The sequence below is a fragment of the Rhagoletis zephyria genome, unplaced genomic scaffold (genome assembly GCF_001687245.7).
Source record: "Rhagoletis zephyria isolate East Lansing unplaced genomic scaffold, Rhagoletis_zephyria_1.1 Rzeph_scaffold_01129, whole genome shotgun sequence".
Classification (NCBI taxonomy): Eukaryota; Metazoa; Arthropoda; class Insecta; order Diptera; family Tephritidae; genus Rhagoletis; species Rhagoletis zephyria.
Window position 1 is genome coordinate 59663 of NW_016158213.1, and position 17412 is coordinate 77074.

A 17412-nucleotide genomic window follows, 5' to 3' on the forward strand; every position below is an offset into this window, starting at 1 on the left:
TAATTCTATTTTGTTCTACACGTAAGTACATATATACTCACTCCCGCTGTTAACATTATTCTCATTGCCTGGCTGCAAGCGCACTGACAATCGGCCTAGTTGCCTTCTCCCTTTCCAACTACAAATCAACTAACTTCAATTGAATTATTATGCATTTTCTTTGAAATCAACAATTGTTGCTTACTATGTTCACGCTTACAAATGTACTATAGTTACATATGTATATAGGGCATACAAATGTACGTATGTAAGTATGCATAGATACTATATACAAGGGTGGTCCAGAGTTGAGATAGCAAAATATGTAGCTCTTACATGAACTGGAAGAAGTCTAGAAAGCGTTGCAATCTTTACTTAAATTTATATGTGCTTGTAACTTCTAGTATTCTGATATTCAAATTAAAGGGGCATCTGAAGTATTTTGGAACGAATTCACGTAATCCCTTGTCAATTTCGGTTTGGGGACGAATCGATTTCAGCATTGTGCAATCTTCAGTGTAATTTTTCGTTCTCCTTCTCGTTTAAGGGAATCGACTAAATGTAGCAATATTTTCGATGGAGTTTAAGAACCATAAAACAGTCTATGCTATAGTCCTTGAAACAAAAAATATCTCTCAACAGTTTCCATGTCGCTATTGTTTCCAGATTTTTTGCAACTGAGTTGTTCTTCGAGCCTGTGACAACTGGCTGGGTAGAACTTACTGAGGGCCAAATCTGGATAATATGGTTGTGCAAAGTCGAAAAATTCGAATCACTTTTCTTAAATGATAGATATTCTAAAGAATTCAAAGAGCGCTTAGTTTGAATAAAATTAGCTTCAAAGGGTCTCAATACCGTAGGTATATGAATAATAAATCATTTTTGAGATGACCCTCGTGTAATCCACATACATGCATACATATTCTGAAGATTCTTATATGCACATACAAAAGTACATAAATATGTAGTAAGTGTGTATGTATGTACTACAAATGCGTTTGAGACAATGATTGTGTATTTGCTTGAAAAAGTAAAAAATTAGATTAAATTATTTGCGCTCTACTTTGGAGTATCATAGCCCCTTAAAGCCCAAAACATAAGTGGAGTAAATTGAAAAAGAAATTGCTTTAAGTGTTTTAAATTTTATTATTGAAAGAAATTGACAATAAGCAACTGAAGTTGCGAAATAAGCTAGAAAACATACATACACGAGTACAATTATGGACAAAAGAATATTTGAGCGACATTTTAGCAAGTTCTCACAATTTAAGTATAACATTTATTTTTTATACATTTTTTTATTATAACAACGGTCGTATAAATTCTAATTTAAAATTATGCAGAAAAAATAGAAAATCAAGATTTAAATTTTTTTGATTGAACCCACAACAATCTTTGTGGGACTGGGTCCAATGTGTGGTCTCAGTGTATCTTGACAACATGCCAGCTGACTCAAAACAGGTTTTTGCGAATTTTTCGGAAGCTGGGTGAGCACCGAAATTGATTTTGGTGGTCCTGAAAAAAAAAAATAAATAGCACCTAATTCCCCAATAATATTTTTCAGTGTTCGACTAAGATTTGAAAAGTGGGTCAGCCAGTCTAACAACATACCAGCTGACCAGAAATTAATTTTTGGTGGCCCTGAAAAACACCTAAATAGCACATAATTCCAGAATAATATTTACCGGTGTACGACGAAATTTTTGCAATTTTCTCGGAAACTAAGCGAGCATCTAAAATAGTTTTTGTGACCCTAAATAGCACCTAATTCCTGAGCAATTTTTAGCAGCTTTGTAAAAGTGGGTCTGCTAGCGTGAAGGACGTATTAAACGATCTATACTCAAAAAGTATTACATAAACACAGTGACTCAAACAAATAACCACGTGCTGATTTTTTTTTTTTATATTCGTAATGTTTTTCGAGTTAAATTATTTTTGTAATTTTTCTATAGAAATATTGTCCAAGCTTTAACTAAAGCCATATAAGTAACAGTTTGATACTGATACAAAAAAACGCAAAAGCAGTCTAAAAAAAAAAAATCTAAAAAATTAACGCGATTTTTTAGCCGGTTGAAACTTGCACTTCATTAGACTAAAATTGTATGGGCTATCAAATTGCATACCCGAAGACTCACAGTAAAAAGTTGAAAATGTGATGAAAATTTGTTGAATTTTCTTAAATTTTTTATAAAGTTTGAAACAATGATTTATTTGGTTTTAGTTAAAGCTAACTGGAAAGGTGACCTAATCGACAACCTCAATGCCCCAAGACCCTGATAGGGAAGAAGAGGTCCGACGCTACTCGCAGTGGAATCGAATTACCGAAAAAGTATGGCATAACAGTACCTCAACAGTGGGCTATGGAAAGAAATCAAGTCTCTGGAAAACACTAAATAAAAAGATCTGTAACTGTGCTAACTTTGTACTAATACGTACATATACATATGTACATATGTATGTATGTATGCATGTATATATTTACATATAAGCAACAATCAGTGCACAAAGTTCAACAACCTTAAAACATTGCGTTCAACATGTTGTTGCAACAAAAGTAATCGAAAATCGTTTTTAACAAATGCATAAATTACACTGTAGACAATTATTACCCAAGCACAAAAGCGACAATATAATTAGACCGAATAAGGAAATCGAACATGCATAAATTCAAAGCAAGAAATTCTAAAGTGTCAAACCAAAATGGAATAAAAATGCAAAATATAAGCAAACGTGCAACAGGATGCACGAACTTGGAGACGAAAAAATTTATCCAAACACACAATTCAACTATGTATTCAGCTGATTGACAAGTGATACCTCCACGCACAAATTCGGGTTTCGATACAAAAATGGTAAAGAAATGCAAAAATGCAATGGTTAAATGTCAATGCGACACGCCCAGCCATAACCAAATTTGTAGTAGATTGACATTATACGGACAAAAACAGACATAAACATACAACAAACAATAACTATAATAATATACAATATTGTAATAATAAAAACGGTGACAAGAACGACCGTTCTGTGTGTACATACATACATACATAACTATGTATGCATGAAGATACAGGTAAGGTAAAGCAACAAGTCGCTTAAAGGTAAAGTCAGGCGATGATTAAACTGGTGTTGCTGTGTTGGAAGATCGTCTAGCATACAAAACAACGCTGTAAAGAAAAATTATAATTTACAGCAAAACAAGCTAGGCGCAGTGAGCGATATGGCCAAGACAAAACAAACAATGAAAAATAAGCAACAAAAGAGACGAAAATAAAAAACGAATGACAACATTTTCAAGCACAAACCATCAAGCGGCAACACCGAATGGCCAGCGATAAACCAGTTTCTTTACTTGAGTCTTCAGAGTTTCTTAAGCGTCAGCGCGCATTTGGCATTTGGCGGATCTCCAACAGCGCGCTGCTTACCGATCACAGCTTTGGACCGCACGGCTAAGTGGAAATACATCAAACATTGCCTTTCCTGTGCCAACAAAGGCACTGCTGGAGCTAACTGGCGGCTAGCTGCATACATACGTACTTAAGTACAAATGTGCATGCGTATGTATGTACTTAGTTGCTGGCGGACTGGTTGGCCGAACTTGCCTTAAATGATGCGCCGCGTTCTGCATTTTATGTTATGGCCTAGCCAAGTTTCCTGTATGCCCGTGTCTGAATTGGCTTACACAGGCTGCCTGCCTGCCGCCTGCCTAACTGAATGTGTTGCGAGTGTCAGCCAACTGTCATGATCAAAAAACCAAAACTTGCCAACATGACCAACTGCTGTAGGAGTATAGAGCGCATACTCTTGAGACATTAACAGGCACACAAACACACATCCCGTTACATACACCGAAGATGTTGTTTTTTAATGAAAAAGATGGGCAGGCAGGCTGTGTACGGACTGGCGTGTTGGCTTAAGCTTTGGGGTTTGCTTTTAGTGTCGTTGAAATTGAACTGGCAGTTACTGCAAGCCAACTGTGCAACACGTCATTTCGTAGAAACAATACAAGGGAGCCGTAAAGCGGACGGACTGAAAGGTTTATTTTTTAGCTTTTCTTGCTGGGTAAATGGCGAATGTAAGGGACTATTAAAAAAGGCGATAGTGTGAACGAGTTAATGGATAAGCAAAGAGGCAAGAATTATATTGACCACTTCGATCAAGCGAATGTTCCATTGGTGGTTGTAGACCAAGTGTGGGCAAGCAATTCGTAGTCGCAGGGGATAAATAAAAGATCAAAAGCAGATGGTTTCGCAGATAAAGAAAGCTGAAAAGTGATCAATTCGAGCGAGCGTGGGAACTAACACAGTGAGGGAATAAGGTTTGCATACTTAGAACTCGAGGTTTTGTTATTTACTAAGATTTTTACTTTCCTTCTTATAGAATGAGATCCCAATCTTCGGGCATGTATTCATCAATACCAATTTGAACTTAACAGCTGGTGCCTGTGCCTCACCAGCTCCTTGTAGCCGGCTTTGACCAGCTCAGTCGATAGTCTGTGGGCTCTAGAGACTTTGTGGTTTTAAGCTGCATTATGGCTTATCTCCCCTCGTCTTATTCGAAAGGAGGCACGTAAGCCTCTTCTCTTCACATTGAGTTGCCGCATCGCTTTGAAAACTATTCCCTTCGTTTCTCTAGTGTACATTGGATTTCTGTTATCAGATTTCAATAATTTCAAAGACAAAGTCTTTCTTGCTCTTGGAAATATGTCTACCTTTGCTTGGTATGTTGCGGATTTCAATGCAGCAGCGGTCATACCGGTTGCTAATGCGAGGTTGATAGTAACCAACCACAACTTCCGTACCTTCGTCGAGGAGAAGCTTCTTGCTAAGCAGGATTAAGGGTCCACAACGAAATTTCTCGGCAAATTTTTGACGTCGAACTTTCACTGCGCTATCTGAGGCACGTTATTCATTGAACGGATCGCCTTAGCTGCAACAAAGGTAGTGATCCGAGTTGATGATGGCACCTCGGATGGAATGCATGAAGTGTATCTATCGTCTATAAAACATCCAAATAGCCTTTTATCCTATAATTTTTCATACTGCATATCTCAGTAGGGCTATTCGCGATCCGGTGCAAATGGCCTAGCATCATTGCATTGCAAATTTGTATTGCAAATAATTTGCAATGCACAAACAAAATACACGCATTTGCATTTGTCATGGCTTGGCAAATTTGCAATACCGAAAATCCATAGCATAAAAATGCTATGCATTGCATTCATAAACAAAACCAAAGCTGATGCACAAAAATTGTTTTGCAAAAGCTTTACCATGACAGTTTAATAAAGGTCGCTCACAATCCATGGCATATTTCTGCAATTGCATAAATTTGTCAGCTCTTATGCACCGAATCGCGAATAGCCCTAGTAAGTAGTTTTGGTAGAGTACTGGAACTTGGATGAAAATATGTATATATGTACATATACTATGTATATAAAATTAATTCCGTACTTATGGAGGAGAGCTGCCACCTGTTTAAAAAAAATCAAATTCGACTTGAATTTATTTGAAATTTGGATTACAAAAGAGGCTTAAAAAGGTTGAAATTTGAAAACATTTCGAAAGGGATTGCCACCTGTTTGAAAAGTCAAATGTAAATTAATTACATATTCGCAAGCTATATGAAATTTAAAAATATGGGGTTGAATCGAAATATTGTTATGAGATATTTAGTTTGAAGCTTTAGTATATTATTGTGGTGTTTGACAAGGGTTGCCAACTGCTTAAAAATTAAATTCAATTAATTTAAATGAATTATAGCAATAATGGGTATCAATCGAAACGGTTTTGAAGAAGCTTTATCTTTAAACTATGTACATGTAGGAGGATTGCCACCTTTTTTTAAAGAAAAAATTTACTTGAATTAGGGGAATTAGATGAATGGAGTATGGGCGTCAGACGAAAAAGGTTTAACAAGATTTTACTTTGGAAATATTTTGAAAAGGGTTGCCACCTGTTTTAAAAGTAGAATTTTATTAAATTATACACTAGTTAAAGTGTCAAACGCAAGAGTGTTCAGACACCTTTAATTTGAACATGTCGAAATTTCTGCGGTGTTTTGAAAAGGGTTGCCACCTCTTTTAAAATTTATTCAAATTAAATTATTTAATAAGATAAATGAATAATTATAACACATATCGGCATCAATCAAAATGTTCGTGGAAAGGATTTATTTCTAAGCAACATGCAGCAGGGTTGCCACCTGTTTAAATAATCAAATTCATGTATCACAATATGGGTGTCAGACGAAAGAGGCTTAAGAAAACCTTCCCACCTATTTAAAAATGTTAATTCAAATTATTTAATAATTTGAATGAATTATTACAATCGAAGGAGTTTTGAAAAGGCGCGTTGCCACCTGTTTAAAAGCTTAAGTTTGGCTTGAATTCAAGGAATAAGTTAATTGAAAACATATCCCCAGTAGTTTAAGCATTTTGAGTTTTATTGAAATAAATTACGCCTAATGTAGTACACAGAAATTCCTTACACTTAACGAAGCGGGTGAGGGGCAATCGAGTATGTAAATATTTAAAATTTAAAATAAAAGTTTTTAGAAAGAGTAAATAATAAAACAGTTAACTGTTGCTGTTTTCGGCAGGCAATTTTTAGTATCCATAATTCACATAGAATTCCATTGTAATATTAATATGTATCTTTTCCAGTTCTCTACTCTTTCCACCGAAGTAGTTCAGAAGTAGCTGACCGAAGAGGATGCCTGCACAGCCAACAGGAGAATCATGATGAATGTATGTAGATATGCATTATGCAAAGTGACAATGACAGCACATAGCAAAAACAAAGACCACAAACAAAACTTTGCTAAGAACAGAAGCTGTCAAGCACGCATGTCTTCTTCGTATCAGCCGCAGCGGCAGCACTAGAAGATTTGCGGAAGATGCAGCCCGTTTAAGTACCAAGAGTCTAACAGAAGAAAAAAAAAGTTCGGGAAAATAATAATAAAGAAAAAGATAGACCTATGAAACAAAAGCTAACAAGAAACATAAAAATAATAACAACAAAAATTTATATGGAATGCTGCAGGTTGGCAAAATCCTAACAGGCCCCCTGAACATCGATATGTATATACATTTCTACAACTACATACATCATAGTGTATTGCGTGCCGCACTGCGTCAAGCGACCATTCCATTGTTCCAACTGATGTATAGTATAGGCCTTAAACTACTGTAAGACATAAATATATATATGTATGCATATTTGTATATTTAACTTAAAGCAAATATCCAGCCAACAATCAACGCACAGAATGCGTGTCTCCAATGAAGCACAACGTCTTCGGAGTCGATGGCTATCTGTTGTATGCACTACCGTCCTTACATCTAAGTGCACTTTTATATACATACATATATATCTAGAGTTCATGACACGCAGCGGGCTTGGCTAGCCCACATTGCCATCAGCAAAGCCAGCACTTAGCCACTAACACTGGCAACAACTCCATGGCCTCCATCCTCAACATCCAAACAATGCTGCCCATAGTGCGCACCGGTAACAGTTTTTCATAGCTGCAGCCCCATCTTTCGTTGCTTCTTCGCTCCTTTAAAGCCCATCTTCAGCATGGTCCCATTCTCCCTTCACCCACCCACCGTTGCATGGGTTTTGGCACATTTTACTTGCGGTGTGGTTAAGTTCCAACTATAGTGCGCGCCACGCGCCTGTCCCCTACCCTTTCCTACATTTTGTATATGTATATAAATATGTATGCACTTATGTATGACGTATATTTGCCCATACTCGAGCAGTTCCTTCTTCTGCCGTCGTAGCTGCAGGAAATATTACGAGTACGAGCGTAGTAGCCGCACGATTTAGGCATGCCGCCGAAGCGCTTTTGCGTATAGTTACGCCAATTACGCATACCGACACAGGCCACAAATACATACAGTTGCACAAGTAGTATTTACATATGTATAACTATGAATACTTATGTATTGAATATGCCTTAAATGGTATACAACATTTTTCCAACATTACCATTTTTAATTTTGATTTTTATGGCCACTTTTAAAATGTTTATATCCGATTTTCTTCCCAAAGTTGCGTACTTTTGTATCAAATTGTATTTCTCTCAACTTTCTTATTCTGCATTCTTCATTTTGCTACACTTTTTAACTTCACTTAAGTAAATTTCCGTTTCCTTTAACGCATTCACAATTTAATAAACGCAATTTGATTTGCATTGATTTTTCAAAGAAACTTTCCTTCAATACATAAGCAGCAGCGTACAATCTTGGACGTGTGTAAGTAATAATTTGTTTCTTTCTACGCGTTTTTCTCAGCTTTACCATCACCACACTTCTAAGCACATAGTAGTACAATTTTCTACCACATCACTACACATTTTTTGTCCGAAAAATTCTTGTCAGTGCGGCAGTTAGCCAGCAAGTTAGTCCTACAGTCAGTCATTCAGTGCACACCGTGTGGGTATCCATCTAAATACATATTCTTGGTGAATTTTCGCGTTAAATTTTCACGCTGCATAAACCGCAATTCGAACCGAATTGTGCGAGTGCACTCCGTTGAACTGAAACTGAATTCAATCGTTCGTGCATGGCGTAGGTATCCCAAAGCTTGGGAGTAGGATTCGAATAAAGGAAAAAAAGACAACACGAAAAGAGTCAAGCAGCTGACAAATGCACTCAGCATATAAATTATTTTTTTTTTTTTTGCTTTTCCATATGCCTCACATGCGCCCAGGAGCTTTCAGCGCCACCCCCGCCCTCTATCCCCAACAAAAGAGAACGCTAAATTTTAAGAGCAGAAAGGCAGTGAGCAAGCCAGTGAGCAAGCCAGTTTTTGATTTTACTCTCCGCTAACAGCTGCCTACATGTTCACTTGCAGGAGCAGCTAGCAAGAAAATTCGTTGGCGGCCGCCTATACTACAAGTTTGGAGTTGATTTTGTGTATCTACTACCTGCCACCTACTGGGTAGCAATGATTGCACGAGTAACCGGCATCGTGGATCATTTGTGTGCGTGCGTGCGTGTTTGTTGGGCCTTTCAATGACTGGAATACAGTGATATCATTTGAATAAGAACTGGGGAAATTTCTACAGGCTTTGTAGCCAGTATGTACTGTTTCAATTGAAAAGGGTCGAAATTTTCAGGCAGGTTCTGCAATTAAGTTCCGAGTGAATTTAAACCCCATTCAATTCTAACTCGAAGACACATCGAACTTTTCCGGGTCGAACTTAACGGAGAGGCTATTACTTAGATGACTANTGTGCGCGCGTGTTTGTTGGGCCTTTCAATGACTGGAATACAGTGGTATCATTTGAATAAGAACTGGGGAAATTTCTACAGGCTTTGTAGCCAGTATGTACTGTTTCAATTGAAAAGGGTCGAAATTTTCAGGCAGATTCTGCAATTAAGTTCCGAGTGAATTTAAACCCCATTCAATTCTAACTCGAAGACACATCGAGCTCACCCATTCGAGTGACCCACGATACGAACTTTTCCGGGTCGAACTTAACGGAGAGGCTATTACTTAGATGACTAGTTTAAGTGAGAATGTGATAAGGTGGTTTGTATTCAAGAATGATAGAAACCGCACTCGGCAATTTTTGGAAACTTCGACTTCCTACTGAAAATAAGGATCAGTACCGAGGCTGGTTCCGAACGGATACTTCTCTATCCTCTAAGGGGTGAATGGGTGAGTGGGAGATGCAGTCTCTGGAACAATATCTTCATCAATGGGTGGAAGTTGGGCGACAAAGTTGGAGCAGGTGTTTTCTGATTTTTAAATCTCAAGTTCAGGCTGCCGAGGCAGTCGACTTGCTACGCACCAATGTAATACCGATTAGAAAGGTAAATATCTAATCTGATAGGATCCCTCATGGAACGACCGAAACTGGTGGGGGAATGCTTGACCTATTTCTCGATCACCCAAGATAACTTTGAAAACAAGGTGATTTGGGTACCAGTACAGTGGAAGAAACTGCATGACTGATGAATTGGCAAGGCAGAGTACCCCTGAGGTCCTCTCTAAAAACTGGGCGGGCGCTAGTGCTCCAATGATAACCTGGATACTACTTCTGAACAGATGGGACTTTAGACGGCTCAGCAAGCGCTCCGAAATGCAAAGTCCTCGCCAACTCGCGGTAATAACCGGGCATTATTATTAGAAACCCATACGGTAGGACTTAAAATCATCGCGGACTCATTTCAACATTTCTTTATCAAGTGTCCTGCTTTCGATCATGAGAACGTATTCTGTTGAAAGCTCTGAACAAAGGTCTCCTTGACATCCAGGGCAGCATTTACCTTCTAGCCTTTGAAACAAAGTTAGTAAGAAAAAATCACAAAATCAACAAATAAAGAAGCCAGTGCCAAAAAAAAAATACCTCAAGTATGTCGGGAAGACAAATGTAGATATTGCGCCCAATGGAGATTGAAAGAAAGAGCCAAGCAGCGTTTAATCCACTTCTTTTTGCTTCTGAGTTTCTATTCTGTTTAGCATTTTTCTACTAAATTTTTTCCATTACCAATTGCAACACACAGAAAGCACTGTGCCACAGAGTGTGTTTGCGCTCGTAAATTCCAACTTTAGTCAGTAAAATGTTGAGGACAACAAGTTTCTTGCAACAACAACAAATGAATAAGTATAAACATACAACATGTATGCGTGCATGTATAAAAACCAGTATCGTTGCTGAACAACGACGCTAAAGTGGCAACTCGTTTTACGTGGTGGGAAAGGCATGAGCTTGTCGTGTTGGCTGGAGTAGGCTCTCCTGTTTAGGAAGCGTAAAACTGAGAGACTAGAGAAATAGGGAAAACATTGAATGAAAAAAATTCTATATAGAGGGGAGAATAAAAAGAGAGGTTTGGATAAAATTATAAAAAAGAACAAGTGACAGCATTAGAATGGGNTACCTCAAGTATGTCGGGAAGACAAATGTAGATATTGCGCCCAAGGGAGATTGAAAGAAAGAGCCAAGCAGCGTTTAATCCACTTCTTTTTGCTTCTGAGTTTCTATTCTGTTTAGCATTTTTCTACTAAATTTTTTCCATTACCAATTGCAACACACAGAAAGCACTGTGCCACAGAGTGTGTTTGCGCTCGTAAATTCCAACTTTAGTCAGTAAAATGTTGAGGACAACAAGTTTCTTGCAACAACAACAAATGAATAAGTATAAACATACAACATGTATGCGTGCATGTATAAAAACCAGTATCGTTGCTGAACAACGACGCTAAAGTGGCAACTCGTTTTACGTGGTGGGAAAGGCATGAGCTTGTCGTGTTGGCTGGAGTAGGCTCTCCTGTTTAGGAAGCGTAAAACTGAGAGACTAGAGAAATAGGGAAAACATTGAATGAAAAAAATTCTATATAGAGGGGAGAATAAAAAGAGAGGTTTGGATAAAATTANACTATAGTGGCAACTCGTTTTACGTTTACGTGGTGGGAAAGGCATGAGCTTGTCGTGTTGGCTGGAGTAGGCTCTCCTGTTTAGGAAGCGTAAAACTGAGAGACTAGAGAAATAGGGAAAACATTGAATGAAAAAAATTCTATATAGAGGGGAGAATAAAAAGAGAGGTTTGGATAAAATTGTAAAAAAGAACAAGTGACAGCATTAGAATGGGTTGTTGAAAAAAGGAATTGAAATCTAATCTTAGAACATATAGCCATAAATTTACGGCGTTGCACTCTAAGGGGGTATTGGCAAGGAAAATATCGAATGAAGAATTTAAGATTTTAAGACGTAGTTTTTTTTTGGATTTTCGATTTTTTAAGGAGACAGTTACAAAGTTATGGGGGAAAATATTACGACAGTCTCATGCTGCGCACATAAAGCTATACAGGCCAGTCGAGAGTGGGAATNAACAACAACAAATGAATAAGTATAAACATACAACATGTATGCGTGCATGTATAAAAACCAGTATCGTTGCTGAACAACGACGCTAAAGTGGCAACTCGTTTTACGTGGTGGGAAAGGCATGAGCTTGTCGTGTTGGCTGGAGTAGGCTCTCCTGTTTAGGAAGCGTAAAACTGAGAGACTAGAGAAATAGGGAAAACATTGAATGAAAAAAATTCTATATAGAGGGGAGAATAAAAAGAGAGGTTTGGATAAAATTATAAAAAAGAACAAGTGACAGCATTAGAATGGGTTGTTGAAAAAAGGAATTGAAATCTAATCCTAGAACATACAGCCATAAATTTACGGCGTTGCACTCTAAGGGGGTATTGGCAAGGAAAATATCGAATGAAGAATTTAAGATTTTAAGACGTAGTTTTTTTTTTGGATTTTCGATTTTTTAAGGAGACAGTTACAAAGTTATGGGGGAAAATATTACGACAGTCTCATGCTGCGCACATAAAGCTATACAGGCCAGTCGAGAGTGGGAATTTCGGGAATTTAAATATGTACTTCGAACATAAAATTATTAAAAGCGTTTTATTAACAACTTTTTATTGGGAATGAGGCATATACATATTTAGTACTCGACCCGAATTTTCTCTCGGCGGCCCTGTATGTAAATCGTTGATTATATAGTAAAAAAAAAATTGTTTTAGACTAGCCAAAATATTTTCTCCTCTTGTACATTTTTTATTTATTTTTTTTTTATTTACATTAGCACTTTGAGCCTTAACATTTCCTTTAATAAGACTTCTTCGAATTGTTAGCATGAGTACTTGAACATATNATGTACTTCGAACATAAAATTATTAAAAGCGTTTTATTAACAACTTTTTATTGGGAATGAGGCATATACATATTTAGTACTCGATCGACCCGAATTTTCTCTCGGCGGCAATGTATGTAAATCGTTGATTATATAGTAAAAAAAAAATTGTTTTAGACTAGCCAAAATATTTTCTCCTCTTGTACATTTTTTTTTTATTTTTTTTTTATTTACATTAGCACTTTGAGCCTTAACATTTCCTTTAATAAGACTTCTTCGAATTGTTAGCATGAGTACTTGAACATATAACTAATTCTTCACACATCGCTAGATCTACCTTCACATCAAAATGAATTTTCTATTATCTGCAACACCAAAGGAAAAATGTCTAGACTGATTTAAGTAGATTTACATGTTTATTACAAAGGTTACATTTCTCCACACAGCTAACAACCTTGTAGATTTAAATAATAAGTATACTGCAATACGCAGATTTTTGAGCGTTCTAAATATACATACATATAAAATCTATTCACACTTTAATAAATTTATAATTGATACTAATTTGTATTTATGAAACAAAACAGAAGCAAATCCCAAAAAAACGATACCTCTGCCAATGGTATTCAAAATAATCAGTTTTAACTGAACTCACAACACTTGAGAGGTAACCAAACAAAAAAATTCCTTTTAAACATCTCAATAAAGGACCGAGACGGTTTAATGCGGGTGCGAACTAAGAGTATAGGCGCCATTCGCTAGATAGATTGAGTGCTGTCGCACAGCTAATTGGGAAAAATCAAACTGAAGTCCAGAGAGGCAAGAGCGAGAGGAAGAGAGCTATTATAATTGAAGAGAATTAATTTAAGGACAACAAACTAACCGAAGAGCATAAGCTGGAAATGTGTATGGTAGGAAGGATAAAAAGAAGAAAGGATGGCAGCTAGTTTCTACATACCTACATATATATAGCAAGAGGCTACAACAACAACAACAACAATTTCCAGAATAGGAAAGAGAATATTAATCTATGCATGCATCGCCTACACAACAAATCCCACACATAGAAATCTCAACGGCGAATACACTACATTGCTTCTTATTGATTTATATGCTTTATGGCAGCATAAAAGCTGAGACGAAGGAATGGGACTAAATGCAAGTGTGGTAGGTACAAAAGAGCAAAAACAACAACGAACCACCGATGAAACTTTTATGAACATTAAAGAAAATTTGATAAGGAACGATCGTGCTTAAAATAAGAAGTATGCACTATGTATGTATGTATGTATGTAAGTTGAGTAAGATTAAAATTAATGAAAATAATAAAATAAAATAATTGTGTACAAAAATTATTCAAACATGGAATAGACATGTTTTTGGCTACACTTTGTTTTGATTTTGCTTTTTCCGGGGATGCAGACAAAAAATGATAAAAACCAAGCAATGCTTTTCCTTAAAATTTCAGAACTCTACTTGTTCAAACATATTTAAGTGAAAGGTATGAAATTTTAAGAAAAAGCAATTGCTTGGTTTTTATGCATGCGGCCCGATGCTTTTATTTAATAACCATCAAAATCTACTGAATAAGGATATGCAATATTGCTATCAAACGAAAATATTTTTGAAGAGAGTTGCCACCAGTTTCAAAATATGTTAAAATTTTTTAACCAGTTAGGTACCTATATTATAGCATTTCTTTTTTAAATAGTACATCATTTTCTTAATCTATTTAAAAGGATATGCAATATTGACATCAAATGACACTCTGTTTCAAAATTTCTTTAGAACTGTTTAAGCAGTTAAGTAAATTACTACATTATTTTTTTATTTTGCATTATTTTTAATGATTATTTTAAATTAAATGCTTATCTATTAAAATATTGAAGTTACATTTCAGGATAAGTACACCAAATGTTTTTATAGACTAGCTCTTGTTAGTGGTCAACAAACAAACCGATCGTGTTGTTGCAGGGGGGAGTGAAACCTCACACACCCCATTTTAGAGAGGGCATGAACTGCAAAAATGTAACTTGCGACTTCCTAGGCCCCGGGGGAAAAATCACAACTTTTACTTGCGTTTTCGCTTGTTTTGAGTACATGCAAGGCAATGACTTGTGCCTTTCCGTTTTGCCAAAGAAGGGGGCCGCCAAGGGTATATAACATTTCTTGTTCATAAATGTGGAGCTCCCATGCTTCGGAGACCTTGAAAAAGTTATTTTTGCGTAGGCGGAATCCGGCCGCTCTTAGGGACTATAACCGTTACTAAATATAATTCTCATTTCTGTTGCCTGAGAAGAGGGGCGGAGGCCCCCCCTACTTTTGGCAAGTTTAATCCTTTGGCAACGTGCACATGTGATAAATAATAACAAAATTGTGACCCTTAAGCAACATGCGCATGTGAAAAACATTAATTTCGGCCCACCCAGAAGGAATGCAGAGGAGCACATTTGAGAGCTCGCCTTGGGCTTACAATGGCCTACCGAATTATATTCTGGGGGGGCATGTGACGATAAAGCAAATAACTGGGCTCGAATCGTCACATACGATATCGTACTACTCGTCACGTGGAAGCACATTTTTCGGATTATGACATACGTGAATGTACTCTTTGGCCCATTCAGCTTATACTGCCTCACGTATCACGTAATTTTCTTTCGTATCGTTTTCGATCCGTGAACGGATGTTACGATTTCAGCTCAGGTTTATCTTATATTTAATTAAATTCATAATAAATAAATTATTGTTTTTTAAAAAAATATCCTAGATTCTAAAAATTACTTTTGATTAAATTTGGATTTTAATTTAATAAGGCGATTGACAATGTATGATATACATACTAACCTTTAGTCCTTGTCTTAAGTGTTTTGTTTTATTTCTCGTCCTTTTAAAGCGCCGTTCTGCACAAACCAACTCAACAACACGAATTGGGGAATTTTTTTTTTTGAAGCACTTAAACTTTTTTGTTTAGTTTAATGGACGCCAGCGTATTCGGTTTTTTTAAGTTTAAACCAAGTTGCTTTCACGCAAATTCACATTTTTTCTGCACCGTACAAAATAAAACATCGAAAACCAAATAAGGTTTGGAAAATGTTCTTATTTAGTTAAGTTTATGTATTTACATATATGCACATTTGCCACTAAATGTACCGAAAATTCAAGCTATGGCACATTCATGCACTTCATGAATTAACATTACACCCACTATTCCCTATTTGTATGTCCATAAAATTGAATCTACTAATAGCATGAGCAAACATTTATAGACTTATAAGTATTAAATTAAATAAAAAATAAGAAATGCAGCAAACTGGTTATCTCTATTAATAGTTTGAAAAGTAATAAAGCAAACACGCGTCCAAGCCAACATAAATGGAAAGTAACAAAGAATGCACACAAAGCGACTGCGCTGCTCAGAGAAAGTCCATCTTCTGCCGCGTCATACAAACAGCGCTAATTGGCTGTCAGAAATGTGTGATTATGAATTATTAATTTATATTAATTTAGTTTAACTAAATATTCATTTGCATATAATAAAATTAAACCTTAAAATAGACAGCGAAAAGGGCAAATCAACTAGAATCATTTTAAATTGTAATGTACGCGTCAGCGGCGACGGCAGCGCACATGTACATAATGGCAATGTCAACTACCTGAAACTTGATTTGGCTGCATTTCTTTTAAACTTTATGTTTATAACATGTAATTTAGATCGTTTCTACTACATATATTATACATATTTTAACTTGAGCATTTTCCACCATAATTTGCCGACTGAATTTTGAGACAAATGAATAAACATGTACATATATACATACATACGCGAATCTTTCAGTCTTCGTCCTTTGTATCGTCTTTCACATTTGCCGTGAACTCAATCTTTCTTTGATTTTAATGTATGAGTGCACAATGCATATATGTTTTTGTTTATCATTTATTAAATTTACTTTACTTATATTTGTTAATATATCACTGGCTTTTCTATTTGCTTATCGACTACAATGAAAACTTCAACCGCACACGTCAAAAATCTACAGAAAACTATCCAACTAGAGTTGGCAAACAATCGATGGTACTATCGATACTTTCGATGGTTCTCCGTTATCAACAACCATCGATTGTGTAGTGTGGCAATCGATAGGTTTGCATAGCGATAATGTATTTTATTTTATGTTGATTTTCGTTCAAAGTCCCATTTTATGTTATTTAACAAAAAATTTGATTTATAGTTAAGAGCTAAGCCCGAAGGTGTTAGGACTTGGTAGCTACCTGTAAAAATTGCCTGTTTTCTATCAATAATCGCATGACTGCCAATGCCACCGATACTTACTTCTATTTGTTGCTGTTGTTGTAACAGCATACATATACCCCAAAGAATTTTTGGTGAGTGTTGCTGAAGTGACAGTCCTTGGCCAGATAAAAATCTGGGTCATTCTCCGGTTACGTAGACCCGACTGTCGTAGGAACGATAATTACTTGCTAATTTCATGTGCTTCCTACTCAACTAAAGTTAAGGCAATGTTAGCTCATTTGATTCGCCAACTGTTTGCGTAAAAGGCCGCAAATGAATGAATTGATATCAATAAAAAGAATTTCAAAAAGGCACTTAGGTATGGCTGTATTATGTTATTCCAAGTTTGTGAAAATATGTAAATAGAAGAAATTAACGCAACTGTGAAACTGTTTACTATTTACTAGATACCGGAGTGGTATGATGATAGCATCACTTCCACAGAAGCCGACGTGGGGAGACAATTAATTTTAACACTATGAGTGCTGTTTAT

At 36.4% G+C, this 17412-nt stretch overlaps 1 protein-coding gene across 7 annotated transcripts in view; it reads right to left on the reverse strand.

The window, feature by feature from the left end:
• The window catches only part of ckn (CRK like proto-oncogene, adaptor protein), a 66378-nt gene extending 49714 nt beyond the window's left edge, over positions 1-16664 (reverse strand). For 3 of the 7 annotated variants that reach the window (XM_017616020.1, XM_017616019.1, XM_017616018.1), the window contains exon 1: positions 15473-15865. The gene's annotated coding sequence lies outside the window, so the exon portion shown is untranslated. Of the gene's footprint in view, positions 1-41; positions 63-7973; positions 8513-15472; positions 15866-16446 lie in introns of those variants that run through there. The other 4 variants (XM_017616014.1, XM_017616015.1, XM_017616016.1 and 1 more) reach the window with 4 other exon arrangements.
• Positions 16665-17412: the final 748 nt, after the last annotated feature.